Below are 19,417 nucleotides of genomic sequence, written 5' to 3'. Positions count from 1 at the left end.
TTTGGTTAAGTTGGTTTTTAAACTTGGTATTTAATCAGTGGCAGACTTGACTTGGGATTTTGACAATGGCAAATTTTTTGGATGCTAGAGTCCTTAAAATAGGGGCAGGCATTACACCTAGTTTTGTTGATGCAGGTTTAACATTTGAAACAAAAAAGAAAAAACTAGAGCTTGAAAAGTACAAAATGCAACTCATTAAAGTAAATTTGCTTAAATAAACTGTACAGAAGCTATACACTGTATTAAAGACATAATACAAAAAATAACAAAGGGGAACACTGTACAATGAAATGAAAATATAAACATGTTTTCTGAGAAGTCTCCTGACAAACACACGATGTGCGTATAGACTCAGAGATGCATGTTCTCTGAAGTGATGTTCAAACCAAAGCTGCTGTTTTATTTCATGTGTAGTGAATTATTTAAAACGTATCTCCTGGTACCAGCTGGTGTATTTGTAGTTTATTGTAAGGCCAGAAGCCAGAACAAGGTGTTCTATGTTATTGCTCTGCCTCCACATGAATGATAAAGTTCCCTTGTTATTTGAAGTCATGTGGTGTTTGTTCCATCAGAGCTCAAACGTCTGTGTTTCTCCTCAGTGCGTCCCCCACAGCACCGCGATCAGTTTAGACGTCCCGAAGACGATCGAGGAGAACTTCGAGATGGAAGAATGGGTGAAACCTGCCGACGGCTCGCGCCCACTCGAGACAAAACATACACGAGGGACACTATAGAAGCTCAGTCTAATACTAAAGCTGTTTTGTTTTGACTCCCAGGAGTGATCTGGCTGACGCGCCGTACTGTCGTAGGTCAATACGATACCGTTTGCTGTTTGTCGATCAATAAGATTTCTGCAGTCATGTCTTTGATTTGCAGCATAATACAATCCATTTATTGCAGCACCATGAAGTGAATACAGCGTCCATCAGTTTCCATTCTTTGACCTAAACACACAAACAATACAGCTGTGGTTTCTCCATGCCGCCTGCCGCCTCAGCGGTCAAAAACCATAAGCCCTTCAGGGTCAAACACCTCCCGTACCTTGACAAGTGACGCACATATATACCTGTGACTTAAACAATAGGACAGCGACACCCAGTGGTACAATAGTGAAAATGATTTACAGTTTGACCCAAAAACATGAATATGGCTCTTACACTCCGGCCCCTAATTGTTAGTGACAAGTGGAGTCCTGAACCCACCGCTTCCAGAACAGATCCCAGATGTATTGAACCTGTCTCCACCTTCTTTTTGCGTACAGGTCCTGTTTCACAAACACAATCTGCAAATTATTCTTCCTGGGATGGTAAACACCATGATGGGGGATATACCAGACTTTTCCTTCTTCACAGTCCAGCTGATGTTGAGGGATTTTATCTGCATATCTTTCACCAATGACGTCATTGAAGAAGTTTGCGTACTCCTGATGAAACTGTTCATCTTTCTCAAACCTTTTTGTGAGCCCAAGAATCCTTTGCTTGGCCACCGATAGATTATTTGGAAGCATGGACTGCTCTTTCCTAAAAGGCATTTTCAGGCTGTAATGCCCATCCACCTGCTTTACTGAATGATTGACAATTTCTTCCGCTTCCAGCGCTGTGTGAGGTGGCCGCCGGTTGCAGCAGCTCCCGTTGTCCGTGTCGTTATATCGTATTTTTTGATTAGTTATTGTAGTGGCTATTTGTCCAAAAAACAAAAACAAAAAATCTAAATAAACTAATATCAAAAATAATCAAATGACCACTGATGCACCGTGGGGATGTAATGTACGCAGGCAAAAGAAATCCAATGTCCACGCAAGAGCTGCGGTATTTTGCTGGTTTATTTGAGGAAAGCAAACAAAAGAACAAAGAAAATCGTGGCTCCCGCTGCCTCTCTTGACCTGGTAAAAATCAATAGGCCCACCCAGGTGCATGCCGGTACCTCCACCTGCCTCTTACTTAAATAATCTCCGGTGCCCACAGTATTACCCAAATACCTACAGTGACATTAGTAGCAAAACTGCTTTCCCTTTTTCTTTGCTGTGAATATTTAGCATTGGAGACCTTGGAGTTGGAGGTTTGTGAGTCCTGAACGTTGCCAAAAAGTGGGTCTGAGGCAACTCTAACTTGCTTTTGAATGAAGCCAACAAGATCAATAAACATTGCTCTGCGACCACTACACTCTTGAAGATCACATGCAACACTTCTCCATCTTTCCCTTAATTTGTAAGGCAGTTTTAAGATGATGCTCCTCATGTTAGAAGGTAAGTCCAATTCCTTCATTTGCATCATTTGCTCTGTTAGATTTGAGCATCCTCGAAGAAACAGTGAGAATGATTGTAGTGCTTTAGTATCCTCACTTTTAACAGGTGGCCAGTTGTGAATCTTATCCATATAGGCAGCTACAATTTTGTATTCATTTCCAAAATGCTCTGCTAAAAGACCTTTGGCTCTATGGTATCCAATTTCTGAAGGCAGATGTTGACAGCTGTGCACCAAGTCCCTTGTTTGCCCCCTGGTGTACTGTTCGAGAAAATGCAAGCAGTCGCTCCAATTGGCTGTCTTCTCCTCCACTCCATTCTCAAAAGCTCTTATGAAAGACCTGTATTGAAGAGGGTCTCCATCAAATACTGGGATATTTCTTGATGAGAGAATAGAACTCAGATTATGCTGGACCAGCAGAGAAGTAATATCATTTTGTCTCTGCATTATGTTTACAATGTCATTCTGATAGTTGTCAGTCTGCTTACATACAAGTCCTGTTTGATGTTCATTAGCAGTTTCAGTCACTTTTACTGGAGCATGAAGCTGTAACATCTCATCCTTTTGTGTTTCTTGTCTTGGTTTGGGCTTAACATCTTGTGGATGAGAGATGGTATCAAGTCCAGCAATAACATTAACATTTTCTTCAATTACTGGTGCAAAGGTGTCAGCATTGGGATTTAATGCACTGACCTTTTGAGAATAGTTCCTTTCAAAGTAAGAGTTCATGCCATCTGAATATTTTGAGCCACACTGATGAATTTATTTCCAAGACCTGAAGCTTTGCATTTGTTATAGCCAGTTCCATTTCAAGTTCCAGTTGTTCCTTTTCTCTCCTCAGCTTTTCCTCTTGAGCTTCTATTTCATGTTTCCTTTTTAAAGCAGCAACACGCTCAATTAGAGCTGCCTTGTTGACCTTGGCTTTAATGCGCACAGAAGAGGCTGATGAGGTCCGTGATGAATGAGAATGAGTCCTCACAGAATTTGATTTTACACGTGACACATTAGAAGCACTGTCTTCAGGGTTGATATCATCTGCAAAATCATTTTCCTCGGGAGTGTCTCTTTCTGGCTCCACATAAGGATGACCCTTTTCAGACAGCCAGTTTTTAACCCCTTTTGTGAATTCACCGAACTTTGTCATTTTTTCTTCGAAGTATTTACATTGTTTTGTCAGTTCATCTTGTGGCAAGGGCAGCTTGATTAAAGATTCGTGCATGTGAGCTGCATCTTGATAACACTGAATGAACGTGACAAGCTCGGAGTTGACAGAATTGACATTTTGACTTGACTCCATTAACATGCAAATTTTTTCTACACACTTCTTGGCTTGTTTACATTTTGCACTCCTTTTTTCCTGGCACATTTCTGTGTAGAAGCACAAGCCTTTAGAATGATTTTTTATTTTTTTTTAAACTGCTTGTTGCGCAGCAATCAACATCCACAATGAGACAGAAAATCAGACCAAAAGCTTTCGACCAACATAACTTGTTTATTGGCCGATCACATCCAGTTTTCAAAACAAAGACACACTCTACAGTCGGGTTAATTGTCAATGGAAGCAGCCGACAGTCTTGCGTAAAAGTGTTGCGTAATAATAACACGCGGCGATTCTGCGCCGTCCAACTCCTCAAACTTCATAAACTTGGCACTTTAACGTGAAAACACTGACATTCAAACTCCAATCGTTTGGCCATTTTCCATTACAGCAGTCGTGTCACATACCAGTTTCTTGTGAGGAGGCTGAACGTTGTGTCGATCTCGGCCAGAAGCCGGTTTCCTTCTGACGCTGATTCCACAAGTTTGAATTAAACAATCTGTGCCGTTCATCCATCCAAAATCCAATAAGTTCCAATCCGTCCAGTGATGTGGAATCCTTCCTTTCTAGTCCAAGGGCGTGTTTTTTACTTTATGTAGTGGCTATTTGTCCAAAAAACAACAAAAAAAATCTAAATAAACTAATATCAAAAATAATCAAATGACCACTGATGCACCATGGGGATGTAATGTACGCAGGCAAAAGAAATCCAATGTCCATGCAAGAGCTGCGGTATTTTGCTGGTTTATTTGAGGAAAGCAAACAAAAGAACAAAGAAAATCGTGGCTCCCGCTGCCTCTCTTGACCTGGTAAAAAACAATAGGCCCACCCAGGTGCATGCCGGTACCTCCACCTGCCTCTTACTTAAATAATCTCCGGTGCCCCAGTATTACCCAAATACCTAACAAAAATACTAATACAAAACTAAATTTACTAAACAAATAACTAGCAAAAAAGAAAACGTTACCCAAAATCTTTTCTAAATAAAGAAAACGTTTAGACTAATTAAATAAACAACACCATCCAAATATTAGTAAACTAAATACAAAAACTAATTCTATCCCCAATTAAATAGCTCCAACAGTTATTATTTGTGTTTACTGTGTGTTTTTTGAGTATTAGTTTAACCTATTGTGTGGAAATGGCTACTTTCGCTCTTGGAACTTTTTGCGCTGTTTTTCTGTTACTTTGGACACTCTTTGTAACAGAGAGCAGCGCACAGCTGAGTGAGGGCATTGTTTACACACGTGATCAGCTGATGGCGCTCTGCAAGGTGCTACAGCCCGGAGCAAGGCCTGTAATTCCGGGGGAGCTGAGGAGGCGACGCCGGGGTTGCAGAGCTGGAGCTAAGAGAAGAGCTAAGAAGAGAAAACATAAGCCTTCTGTACCAGCGGTGATTATGGGGAACGTGAGGTCTTTGGACAACAAGACGGACGAACTCGACGCGCTTGTTCGGCACCAGTGGGAATACCGCGAGTGCAGTATTATGTGCTTCACGGAGACATGGCAGCACTCGGACATCCAGGACCACAGCGTGGCGGTACCCGGCGTCAGGACTTTTCGGGCGGACAGGGACGTTATTAAGAGCGGTAAGAAGAAAGGTGGAGGGATTGCACTGTATGTGAGTGAGAGATGGTGTAATCCTGGCCATGTTAGCGTGAAGGAACGTCTCTGCAGCCCGGACATTGAACTGTTGGAATGCGCCCATATTACCTGCCCAAGGAATTCACGTACGCCATTGTTATAGCTGTTTACATCCCACCATCAGCTGATGCAGAGTCTGCGAGTGATGCCATTCACTCTACTGTTTCACAGCTTCAAACTAAGCATCCAAATGCTTTTTTAACCATTACCGGGGACTTTAATCATGTAAAAATGGACAAAACACTACCCACTTTTCATCAATATGTTAACTGTCCAACTAGAGAAAATAAAACACTGGACCTTCTGTATGCTAACGTTAAGGAAGCATACAGTACCACTGCCCTTCCCCCCCTGGGCAGATCAGACCACAACCTGGTCCTACTGACACCAGAGTATATCCCCCTGGTCCAAAGACAGCCTGTGACCACAAGGACTGTTAGGAGGTGGACACAGTAGAGCAATGAGGCACTGCAGGACTGCTTTGAGTCCACAGACTGGGATGTACTCAGCAAGTTTTCTGATGACTCTGCGGTGGTGGGGTGTATAAGTGATGGGCAAGAGGGGGAGTACAGAGAGCTGGTGGATAACTTTGTGGAGTGGACAGGAAGAAATCACCTGATTCTGAACATGGATAAGACCAGGGAGATGGTGATTGACTTCAGAAGGAAGAGGACAGAGCCACCACCGCTGTGCATCCTGGGAGAGGATGTGTCTGTGGTGGAGAAGTACAAGTACCTGGGTGTCAACATAGACAACAAACTGAACTGGAAGGCCAACACTCAGGCTGTGTACAAGAAGGGGATGAGCCGACTCTACTTTCTGAGGAAGCTGAGATCCTTCAACGTGTGCAGCAAGATGTTGGAGATCTTCTATCAGTCTGTTGTGGACAGTGCACTGTTCTCTGCTGTGGTCTGCTGGGGGAGCAGCATTGGAGTTGGTGACACTAAAAGACTAGACAAACTCATTAAGAAGGCCTGCTCTGTGATAGGCTGCAAGCTGGACTCTTTTGTAGTGGTGACAGAGAGGAGGACTGTAGTGGTTTCTTCGGTCTTCTTAATAAATCTGATGTTCTTAAACTGAGTTCTTTCTTAACCACTCTATAGTGACGACATTACGCTGTTTTACGCGTTGAGTTGGCTTCACACATGTTCCCATGTGTCCACGGTAAAACTACCGTGTTGCTCCGCCGTCACTCGTTTATTTTACTTAGACAGCGTAACACAACAATACACTTTACTTCCTGTCTCCTGACCACATGACTACGGAAGTCTTACAGAATCACAACAAACCTTCAAAATAAAATAGGAATAATCTCAGTAAATATTCCCAAGATAAACACAAACATATCGTCTGCTATGCTCTAACAAATCATAATCCAAACAATAATAATCAAACTTATTAATGCAAAAATGGCGCTTACATTCCGGCCCCTAATTGTTACTGCAAAGCATAACAATTATATCTCAAACATTAAAGTGACATTTAACTTCAGATCGGGAATAATTTGACTGACTTGTTTAACATATATAGTCATCACTGCTAAACAACAACAAATGTCAAATTCACTTTTAGTAGAACTCAAAAATTCACTCAAATGTAATATGTTACTCATGCTAAGTCTCACACTTTAGACACAAGCATATTACTTAACACAATGAACTTAACTTATTCATCCATTTCAAGCAACAGACATAACTTATTTATTGGCCTTTCCAAAACATTAGTTTTAGTTTTAACAAATGCACGTCTGACAAGTCCGTTTGAGTCAGAAACTGTCCTTTCAACTTTTGCCATCAACCAGGAACCTCTGGATGCGCTCTCATCCACAATAAGAACAACATCTCCTGATTTCAGGTTTCTTCTGGGTACTAACCACTTCTGTCTCTCTTGTAGAAGCGGCAAGTACTCCTTAGTCCATCGCTTCCAAAAAATGTCTGTCAGGTATTGTACCTGTTTCCACCTTCTCTTCACATACATGTCCTCCTTCTGAAACACTCCAGGAGGTAGTACTGGTTGTCTCTTAAGAAGAAGCAGATGGTTAGGTGTAAGTGCCTCTAAATCGTTTGGATCATTAGAGACTCTTGTTATCGGCCTGCTGTTGACAATTGCTTCGACTTCACAAAACAATGTGCGGAGGCGTTCATCATCTTCAAGCGGTTGCTGTTTCAGGATCTGGGTAAGAATTTTCCTCACAGAACGAATCTGTCTCTCCCAGACGCCACCAAAATGTGAACCCGCTGGTGGGTTAAACATCCAGGTAATGCCTTTCTGCATTAATGTCTCTGTTATTTTTGAATGATTCCAACCTTTGATTGCTTCACACATTTCTTTTTCTGCTCCAACCAGGTTAGTACCATTATCTGATCTCATAACAGATACTTACCTCTCCTTGCTATAAACCTTCTAAATGCGTTTATGCACGAGTCAGTATCAAGTGAATGGGCAACTTCTATGTGAATTGCTCGAACAGTAAGACGTGAACAAAACACCGTATCTTTTGACTCTACTCCTCCCTTGTTTGACCTCAAATGGCCCAAAATAGTCTATGCCCACATTTGTGAAAGGAGGCTTGTCAGGAATCAGTCGATCTGGAGGCAAACTTGCCATTCTTTGCTCACCTGGTTTCGCTGAAGTCTTTCTGCATGCAACACACTTGGACAGTATTTTTCACAGAGCTGAGTCTGCTTGTGGAATCCAAAATCTTTCTCTCAGTCTTGACAACATGTAGTTTCTTCCACTGTGTCCTGTTTCTTGGTGAATGTGTCTGAGGATCAACGTAGAAACATGATGACCGTTAGGCAGGATCACAGGATGCTTTACATCTGCCGGCAGTGAAGACTGATGCAATCTTCCTCCAACTCTTAACATCCCATCTTGCACAACAGGATCAAGCTTTACAATATGACTGTTTCTTTTAAGCTTGTAACCTTTCTGAAGAGACTCAAGTTCATCACTAAAGCTTTGACTTTGACAAAGTTTGATTATCTCAACTTCTCCCTTTGCAACATCTTCAGCAGTGAGAAGAGACCCTTTAATAGTTGACCTGAACTTCTGCATTTGACTTGCAACCATTTCAGTTTTCTTTTCCAGACTCACTTCATCACTTGCTTGTGAGAATAGAAGCTTGCGATGTGTGTTCAGCTTGTGAAGCAACTGTTTGAACTTCATCATCCAGGATACTGCCTTTTTTAAACAGTGCCAGTCTGAATAATGACAGATAAACTTGTTAAGCAGATTCTCATGCACATTTGTAGCATTCACACTCACTGCTGCTTTAACTTCCACATCATCCTTTTGTATTTCTCTCATGTCCGGTGAAACTGGCCAATGTCCATCGTCCTTTAACAAAAACTCTGGTCCACAAATCCAGTTTTGACACTCTATGAACTTGTCTGCATTCATACCTAGTGATGCATGGTCAGCTGGGTTCAGCTCAGAACATACATACATCCATTGACTTGTCTTTGTGTTGTCTCTGATGAGCGACACTCTGTTTGCAACAAAGGTTTTAAATCTAACACTTTCACTGGCAATATATCTCAACACAGTGGTGCTGTCAGACCAAAACACAGACTCTTCAAGCTGCATTTGCAGCTCCTTTCTCATGAGCCGGTCTATTTTAACAGCAACAGCAGCTGCTGTTAACTCCAGCCTCGGAATTGTTGTTTGCTTGAGTGGCGAAACTCTGGCCTTGCTGATGATGAATGAACAGTGAGTTTCTCCTTTCTCGTTGGTTATGCGAAGGCAGGTAACAGCACCATAACCTTTCTCGCTGGCATCAGCAAAATTATGCAATTGCGCTGATGTGATTGTTCCAAATCCAATCGGTTTCAAACACCGCTCCACTGTGAAACCATGAAGCTTTGTAAGATCCGAAATCCACATTTGTGCTCTTTTAGCCAGTTCAGCGGGGATGTCCTCATCCCAGGAGACTTTTCTGCCACAAAGCTCCTGCAGGATCATCTTTGCTGGAAGGATGACAGGTGACAAGAATCCCAAAGGGTCATATATGGCACTTACAAATGAGAGGATGCCACGTCTTGTCTGAGGAGTTTGTTTTGCATTTATCCTAACCTTGAAAACATCTGTCTCAGTACACCAGTTGACTCCTAGTACTCTCTCATCAGGTAAAGCATCATGACTAAGATCTAAATCTTTAACCTGTTTTGCTCTTTCTGTTTCAGGAATGGATGCGAGGACAACTCTGCTGTTACTCATCCATTTTGTAAGATGAAATCCTCCACTCTCACACACTGTTGTTAAGTCTTTGACCATAGCACATGCTTGTGTTTCACTTGACACCGATAAAAGACAATCGTCTACATAAAAGTTGTTCACAACAGCTTTTACTGCAGCAGGTGTCATCTTGTCTTTAGCATCTTCAGCTGTCTTTCTGAGCGCAAAGTTGGCACAGCTGGGGGAGATGTTGCACCAAACAAATGCACAACCATCTTGTACTCTTGAAGAGGTTCATTTATGTTTCCATCTGGCCACCAGAGGAACCGCAGGAGCTCACTGTCTTCTGGTGGTACTCTTACTTGGTGATACATCGCTTCTATGTCTGACATTAAAGCAATGCGGTCATGTCTAAATCTTGTTAACACTCCAACCAGTGAGTTGGTCAGATCTGGACCTTGTAATAGTTCTCCGTTCAGTGACTTGCCTTGATATGATGGTGCACAGTCGAAGACTACGCAAAGTTTTCCTTTTTGTGGATGATACACCCCGTGATGAGGTATATACCAAACTCTCTCATTTTCAATCACAGTCTTTTCATGTGATACTTTAACTGCGTATCCTTTGCTTAACAGGTCAGACATGAAGTCTTTATATTCTCTGTGAAAGTCTCTGTTCTTGACAAGTTTCCTTTTCAGGTTTTCTGCTCTCTGGACAGCTACACTGCGGTTAACAGGCATTTTTGTGTCTTTGTTTCTCAGAGGAAGACCAACACTGTAGTGTCCATCAACCCTTTTCACTGTTTCATTAACAGAGTTCATGAACTGAATATCTTCTCGTGACATTTCTTGTTTTTCTTCACAGGCTTTCTCTGGAAAATCATGGTTGAACTGTTGCACTAGGAGGTTCTCTACATTAGCAATAGAAATGTGATTCACAGAAACACTGAGTTCACTTTCAGATGAAGTAGTGCAATCATCTCTCCTGAGAGGACCATTAATTACCCAGCCTAGGACAGTTCGAACTGCATATGGACCGTTGTCTTCACTGTGAATGACTTCCCACGGTTCCATAGCTTTGTGCACATCACATCCTATTAACAAACCAATGTCTGCATCAATCTGTGGCAGCTGAATACCATGAAGATGTGGCCACTTTTCCAAATCCTCTTGCACTGGAATGTTCTCCTTGGAAACTGGAATGTCTTTATGAGTGTAAATCTCGGGTAAGTCAATGTAAATGTTCTCTTTCAAACCACACACCTCTAGTCCAGTAAGATGGTAGCTTGGCTCTAACTTTTCCTGGCCCATTGTGCGAAGCAGGATCTGAGTTTTCTTACCTTCAAGGTCAAGCTGCCTCATTAGCTCCTCGGAGCAGAATGTGGCTTGGCTTCCATTATCCATGAATGCACAAGTCTCTATTATCTTGTTGCTTTTCTTTGACTTGACACACACAGGAACAATCGACAAAACACGACTGTCTGTTCCGGCCCCAGTGGCTCCACAGGTCCCACCTGAGATGTGTGTTGATTCATCAGCTGTAGTCTTTTCTGTGGTGTTTTTCTGACTGCTGTCAACCTTTTCATTATCTTCTTCTTTTGTGAAATGAAGCATGCTTGGGTGTTTCTTTGAACAGAACTCACATGAAGCTCTTTTTCTACAGTCCTTACTTAAATGTCCTGATGTCAAACATCCAAAGCACAAACCTTTGCCTTTAAGAAAATCTAGTTTTTCCCTGTAAGGCTGATTTCTGATTTTGTGACATTCTGCCAATGTATGTTGTTTTTCACAGTACACACATAGTTTCTGAAATGCACTGCCTGTGTAACATGTAGAGGAGTACGAGTTTTTACCATGATCATGTGCCTTTTCATTTGCAGAAGGTGCTACACTTGTGGCAAAAGCACTTCCCTTTGGTCTAGATGTTCTTGTCGTTTTCAGGTTTGCATAAGGTTTTCCCTTATCCTCAGCATCCTTTATGTCTCCAAAAATAGGATCAGCAGCTATTCTACCTTGTCTGCTTATGAATCTAACCAGATCTGAAAACTTTGCTCTTTGTCCAGTTGCCTCCTGAATGTCAAAAGCAGAAACTCTCCACTTCTCTCTTATCTTGTAAGGTAACTTAGAGACAGTAATTCTGAGATTAGTGGGATTCTCAATTTCTTGAAGGGTACGTCAGGTTTAATCTGTGGCCAGTTGAATGCTCTGTTCATGTAGGAAGTTGCAATTTTCAGTTCGTTACCATAGTGATAAGTCAACAGCTTTCTTGCCTCATGATAGCCTTGATAAGGACTCATGTGTTGACAACTTCTTACCAAGTCTCTGGGCTCACCTCTGGTAAACTGTTCAAGGTAGTATAACCTATCACTGTCACTATCTGTCTTGCCCTGAATTGTATGGTCAAAAGCTCTTATGAATGATTTAAACTCAAGTGGATCTCCACTGAAAACAGGAATGTCTCTTTGGGGCAAATGTGACAGTCTCTGTTGTTTGACTAATATCTCAGTGATGTTATTTTGTTTAAGCATCACTTCACACAGATCTACTGGGTCATCATTGATGCCATTCTCCTGTGTCTGGTTTTCTTGTTTCATTTGATGATCAGTTACCTTTAACCATTCTGAATGTCCAAGCTTTGTTTCTGGAAGCTGGTTCCTTTGCGGCTGATTGTCTGAAAGTCGTACTTCAGGATCAGCAACTGCATCACTCGTACAACTTTCGTATTCATAGTTTTCCAACACTTTTATTTTGGCTGTAGAAGCAGCAATAGCTGTGTCAATCTCAAGATGTTCCCTTTTCGCCTTCAATTTGCATTCTTCAAAGTCTAATACTTGTCTCTGTTTCAAGGATGCTGCACGTGCAAGTAAAGCGGCACGTTCTGCTTGTTCCTTCCGACGTACAGATGATATGGATGAAGCTCTGGATGATCTTGATGAACTGCTTGTGGCTGTGCTTCGTACAACACATGACCCAAATGTCGTTTTTAAGGGTGCATCAGCGACAGACACACTATCATCTGGATTCACGTCATCTTGGTGTTGTTGTCTTATATTAGATGTCCATCCCTCAACCTCAAGCATGAATTTATTAACTTGCTCAATTTTTGGCTTGAACCAAAATGTTTGATCAGCCTCTTTTTCTTCTTCGGGTAGCAGCAACAGTACATTATCATTTGTATGAATAAACTCATTCTGTAGTTTCGAGCATTCATTCAAGTGATCATCAACAATGTCTGGACTCTCATTATCTTTCATAAGTCCATTAATCTTATTCGTTTTTGCTGTTAGCTGTGAGAGTTTAGATCGTCTTGCATTAATGTGCCTGTTCAGGCACTCTTCCAAACCCTTTTCTGTGTACTTTGGCGCCCTCTTCTGGTCAGCCCTGCTACTGCAGCTCTGTGCGCCAGGTCCAGGATCCTGCGCGTCGTCGTCCGCCATGATGCCTCTTTTACACAACTTCTAGTTCAACAAGTGTTCATGAACGATGGTCTATGACACAAAGCACGGCATGCTTTCATAATGAGTGTCATCGTAGTAAGACCAAACATCCTTGTTGTCTTGTTTTCTCGAGAAGCTGAGTATCTTACATTTATTCTTGTACCGTCTTGTACAGTTCTTGCGTCGTCATGGCGTCTGACGTCAAGCTTGTGAGCGGGTAGTTTTACTTAATGTAGTGGTTTCTTCGGTCTTCTTAATAAATCTGATGTTCTTAAACTGAGTTCTTTCTTAACCACTCTATAGTGACGACATTACACTGTTTTACGCGTTGAGTTGGCTTCACACATGTTCCCATGTGTCCACGGTAAAACTACCGTGTTGCTCCGCCGTCACTCGTTTATTTTACTTAGACAGCGTAACACAACAATACACTTTACTTCCTGTCTCCTGATCACATGACTACGGAAGTCTTACAGAATCACAACAAACCTTCAAAATAAAATAGGAATAATCTCAGTAAATATTCCCAAGATAAACACAAACATATCGTCTGCTATGCTCTAACAAATCATAATCCAAATAATAATAATCAAACTTATTAATGCAAAAATGGCGCTTACAAGGACTCTGAACAAACTGTTATCCATTATGGATAATCCTGATCACCCTCTGCACACCCTACTGGACAAACAGCGAAGCAGCTTCTCCAACAGAGATGATAACAGACGGGATGTGGGTCAAACTGTAAAGTACATTGTGTTCAAGTGCTCATTTTTCTGTGAAGTTTGTTTTAAATAAGTTATTTGAGGTTGAAAAACGGGATTTTACGTCATATTTGACGATGATTGACAGCCGCGGATCTTGCGTAGCTCTCTTTGTGAATAGTAAAAGTTACGTAGTGAAGGAAAGCCGAGACGCCATTTAATTTTTCCGTTCAGTTTTTTCGTCTTTTTTGAGCTGGCAAAATGAGTTGTTCTGCAGTAAACTGTTCTAACCGACCTGTGGGAGCTAAGGGATCTTTGCAGTTTTTTTGGTAAGTAAAAAAGTGTGATTTATGTGTCATTGGTTAAAGTCGTTATCTAGCTAGCTAACACATAAGCAGTCTAAGGTTAGCTGAAATGTTGTAAAGCTAGGTTACTTATCCGGCATGATTTATCTTTTTATTTTATTTTTTAAAATGAGCAAACCTAATAACTGACATGCTATGTTTCTTGATATTGTTATATCATTATTGTGATTTAAATTGTATTTAAAACCAAGAATCGTAATATAAAATCTGTTCATAGATGAGGTTCATTGACTGTACAGTTATTTTACAGCAAAAATAAATAGTCTGGTAAAGTCTCAAAAAAGTATCTAGGGCAAAAACAAAGCCAAATAATTTAAATCTGGCCTGCATCATTACTAATGTGTACATGTTTACAGTCTGAGTGATAAGTGGGTTATACAGAGAGTAACAGGTTTTACTTTCACCGTGCAGACTGAAATTCATAGAACTATATACGAGGGTAGAATATTTCTCTATGTATCCAGATAAAACTAAAGGTAAGATCTGATTTAATATAACTGTTACTGATTTAAGATCCAGATAAAACTAAAGGTAAGATCTGATTTAATATAACTGTTACTGATTTAAGATCCAGATAAAACTAAAGGTAAGATCTGATTTAATATAACTGTTACTGATTTAAGATCTAGATAAAACTAAAGGTAAGATCTGATTTAATATAACTGTTACTGATTTAAGATCCAGATAAAACTAAAGGTAAGATCTGATTTAATATAACTGTTACTGATTTAAGATCCAGATAAAACTAAAGGTAAGCTCTGATTTAATATAACTGTTACTGATTTAAGATCCAGATAAAACTAAAGGTAAGATCTGATTTAATATAACTGTTACTGATTTAAGATCCAGATAAAACTAAAGGTAAGATCTGATTTAATATAACTGTTACTGATTTAAGATCCAGATAAAACTAAAGGTAAGATCTGATTTAATATAACTGTTACTGATTTAAGATCCAGATAAAACTAAAGGTAAGATCTGATTTAATATAACTGTTACTGATTTAAGATCCATATAAAACTAAAGGTAAGATCTGATTTAATATAACTGTTACTGATTTAAGATCCATATAAAACTAAAGGTAAGATCTGATTTAATATAACTGTTACTGATTTAAGATCCAGATAAAACTAAAGGTAAGATCTGATTTAATATAACTGTTACTGATTTAAGATCCAGATAAAACTAAAGGTAAGATCTGATTTAATATCACTGTTACTGATTTAAGATCCATATAAAACTAAAGGTAAGATCTGATTTAATATAACTGTTACTGATTTAAGATCCAGATAAAACTAAAGGTAAGATCTGATTTAATATAACTGTTACTGATTTAAGATCCAGATAAAACTAAAGGTAAGATCTGATTTAATATAACTGTTACTGATTTAAGATCCAGATAAAACTAAAGGTAAGATCTGATTTAATATAACTGTTACTGATTTAAGATCCAGATAAAACTAAAGGTAAGATCTGATTTAATATAACTGTTACTGATTTAAGATCCAGATAAAACTAAAGGTAAGATCTGATTTAATATAACTGTTAATGATTTAAGATCCAGATAAAACTAAAGGTAAGATCTGATTTAATATAACTGTTACTGATTTAAGATCTAGATAAAACTAAAGGTAAGATCTGATTTAATATAACTGTTACTGATTTAAGATCCAGATAAAACTAAAGGTAAGATCTGATTTAATATAACTGTTACTGATTTAAGATCCAGATAAAACTAAAGATAAGATCTGATTTAATATAACTGTTACTGATTTAAGATCCAGATAAAACTAAAGGTAAGATCTGATTTAATATAACTGTTACTGATTTAAGATCCTGATAAAACTAAAGGTAAGATCTGATTTAATATAACTGTTACTGATTTAAGATCCAGATAAAACTAAAGGTAAGATCTGATTTAATATAACTGTTACTGATTTAAGATCCATATAAAACTAAAGGTAAGATCTGATTTAATATAACTGTTACTGATTTAAGATCTAGATAAAACTAAAGCTAAGATCTGATTTAATATAACTGTTACTGATTTAAGATCCAGATAAAACTAAAGGTAAGATCTGATTTAATATAACTGTTACTGATTTAAGATCCAGATAAAACTAAAGGTAAGATCTGATTTAATATAACTGTTACTGATTTAAGAGACTAACTGAAACGTGAACACAAACATCAACAACCTGCGGTGGTGTAATGTAATATTAACCGAGCATCATGCTGCTTAAACTGATAAATATTCTGCATTGTCTTCCACACACCATTTCAACAGTCACAAGTTGATCATAGTGTAAATTTAATGACGCTCATTGAGAATTTGTACTAAAAATTGACAAAACCTGCGGTGATTGTGACTGTGTCTGTATTTAACACCTTTCAAAGGAAGGTGTTAATACAGGAGATCAGAGTTACACACAACATGCTGCTGTTATTGTAGTTAGGAGGAGACATAGGTACAATAAAAGAAGACATAAAGATCACGTTTTTCCCCACACATGTTAATATGTTTTAAATGTCATGCATTTATTTTTGATTTCGCTTCAATAATCGTTAACGAAGAGTAACACGATGATTAAACTACAGGCTATTGTTGTCTTTATATATCCAAAGAAAACTGAACATCCACAGCCTCTGCATTCAAAAGAATTTCAACATTGACATTTATTTCTTCCTATTTCCCTCTTTTCACCAACAGTATATTTTAAACTGAGGATTTCCTTTTTCTCGGGTCTCTCGTCTCTCCCCAGCTCGCCCCCTCCGGTGCGCTCCTCTCCATAATGTGCTCGTCTCCTCCCTCTACAGCCCGCTGCTGCTACTCTGTAGGACGTTTGGATTGGGGGACCTCACCAATAAAATACTATTTTATATTTTATAAGCAGTTTGCCACCACACTGTACTTTTACTCTCCAAAGGCATATGAGTATTTGCGTGACAACTTTAACAAAGCTTTACCACACAGTCACACCATCCACACAGCTGATCCAGGATTTACTGTAGCATCTTTTACAGCACTAAGAGGTCATGTGCAGGCAAACAGAGAGAAGGGAAAAGAATCAATCTGTGCTCTCAAATAACAAAGCAGTCTCAAATCTTTTTGAGGAATTACAGCTAAAAATCTACTTTGCATACAGTACATCCTCTGATAAATACAGTGAAGTACTTTGATTGCATTTCTGTGATGTTCCTGTAGGTGACCATGATGCAGCCAGACTGAAGCAGCACGTTGTGAAGGCGGACGCCATCATCTTGTCTTTGCAGTGCTGATTCTGAAGAGAACGCCTTCACATAGGACTCAAAGGTAAAATGATCTCTCATATGATTGGACTGTGTTATTGTAACCGCTATCAGCATAAAAGTAATTTTAGTAACAATTTATAATCCTTCTTAAAATGTAAGGAAGACTAGCAGAAGATTTTAACAGCCTCTGTGATTCTGCAAGAAGTTCATGTTTAAATTGTTCTTCTTTCTGTCTTCAAGGAAATCAATGCTCAAAGGAAACAGCAGTCCAGACTCTGATTCCAGCTCCGGTGAGGTTCTGCACACAAATCTGATTATATGAGAATATTTAACATTAGTTTAATTTATCAGGCTGGCCCATGTGATGACAGTTTAAAATAATCTTCAATAGAAAGTGGCAGGAACACTTGTCTTAAAACATAAATTCATAAAGATGATCATATTATTGGATTCATCATGTCTTGTTATATATTTTGTTTTTCCTCTTAAATAGTTCTCCTGTCTTTAAAACAAACTTTAGAAGCTGAAGTTTAGCAGAACCTGAGGACAGATCTGATTTCAGGTCTGAGGCAGAAACATCACAGTAAAATTCATTATACTTTACATTTAACTCCATGATTGTTTTTCTTTATTACAGAAGATGCCCTCAGATTCAGATCCATCAGCAACCCCTGACAACATGGAGGACTCGTCCCCTGAGCGTTTCCTGTCCTCTCTCGATGTTCTTCTCTTCAGTTATTAACTCTTGAAAACAGCAGCACAACATGCCAGACTGTTTGACAAGTCTGTGATTGAATAAATGGAAATGGAATCTCATGTGTATCTTGTTATGCTTATTGGCTTTAAATGTTTAATATTAAATAAGTTTGAAGGCCATTTATCTCAGACGAGACCGGCTGTGACACGCTGTGCTCGTCTGTTAGCTTTGCTGTTGTCTTAGCTGTTGTTGGTCAAGAAGAACTTAATGTCAGTTCAAGGCCTTTTCAAATGTGAGCTATAAACTTAACTGCTAAATGATTTTACTGTGACCAACACTTTGTAGTGCTCCAGTAAATCAGAGACAGTCAATTCAGATTTAAAAAAAGTTTATTTAAACATTTTATGAAAAAAGAAAAACTTCCCCTGGCTTCATTAACCATGTGGAAAATAAGTAAGGGAGAACATCAGGTTGAACTGCTGGAACATAGGAGAAAGTATAAAAAATAATTTAACAAAGATCCTGGATGATTGTTTGACTGTTAAAATATGACGGAAAAGCAAATCCAACACAACCCTCCAGCATCTGGCCTTTCAAACACAGGGCAACATCATGGAAAGAAAAATAGCACCATTGAATATTGACCTGGATCTCTGTGTTTTATCTGAGGATGACTCTGTCCACCTTCTCACTGTTCACTGTCACAAAGCTCCAGACTCTGTCCACCTTCTCACTGTTCACTGTCACAAAGCTCCAGACTCTGTCCACCTTCTCACTGTTCACTGTCACAAAGCTCCAGACTCTGTCCACCTTCTCACTGTTCACTGTCACAAAGCTCCAGACTCTGTCCACCTTCTCACTGTTCACTGTTCACTGTCACAAAGCTCCAGACTCTGTCCACCTTCTCATTGTTCACTGTCACAAAGCTCCAGACTCTGTCCACCTTCTCACTGTTCACTGTAACAAAGCTCCAGACTCTGTCCACCTTCTCACTGTTCACTGTCACAAAGCTCCAGACTCTATCCACCTTCTTACTGTTCACTGTCACAAAGCTCCAGACTCTGTCCACCTTCTCACTGTTCACTGTCACAAAGCTCCAGACTCTGTCCACCTTCTCACTGTTCACTGTCACAAAGCTCCAGACTCTGTCCACCTTCTCACTGTTCACTGTCACAAAGCTCCAGACTCTGTCCACCTTCTTACTGTTCACTGTCACAAAGCTCCAGACTCTGTCCACCTTCTCACTGTTCACTGTAACAAAGCTCCAGACTCTGTCCACCTTCTCACTGTTCACTGTCACAAAGCTCCAGACTCTGTCCACCTTCTCACTGTTCACTGTAACAAAGCTCCAGACTCTGTCCACCTTCTCATTGTTCACTGTCACAAAGCTCCAGACTCTGTCCACCTTCTCACTGTTCACTGTCACAAAGCTCCAGACTCTGTCCACCTTCTCACTGTTCACTGTCACAAAGCTCCAGACTCTGTCCACCTTCTCACTGTTCACTGTCACAAAGCACCAGACTCTGTCCACCTTCTCACTGTTCACTGTTACAAAGCTCCAGACTCTGTCCACCTTCTCACT

The 19,417-nt window shown here is 39.8% G+C and overlaps 1 long non-coding RNA gene across 2 annotated transcripts; it reads left to right on the top strand.

Annotated features, from left to right (window-relative positions):
- Positions 1-13,575: 13,575 nt before the first annotated feature.
- Positions 13,576-17,954, top strand: LOC132979580 (uncharacterized). 2 transcript variants are annotated; one of them, XR_009674067.1, is made up of 4 exons: positions 13,576-13,850; positions 17,092-17,199; positions 17,379-17,428; positions 17,776-17,954. It is a non-coding gene; the product is annotated as an uncharacterized LOC132979580 (long non-coding RNA). The 2 variants fall into 2 exon arrangements; XR_009674066.1 differs by lacking the exon at positions 13,576-13,850 and having other exon boundaries at positions 17,018-17,199.
- The last annotated feature ends 1,463 nt before the right edge of the window (positions 17,955-19,417 follow it).

This window comes from Labrus mixtus, chromosome 1, assembly GCF_963584025.1.
Source record: "Labrus mixtus chromosome 1, fLabMix1.1, whole genome shotgun sequence".
NCBI lineage: Eukaryota > Metazoa > Chordata > Actinopteri > Labriformes > Labridae > Labrus > Labrus mixtus.
This window is presented reverse-complemented; position numbering and strand designations above follow the sequence as displayed.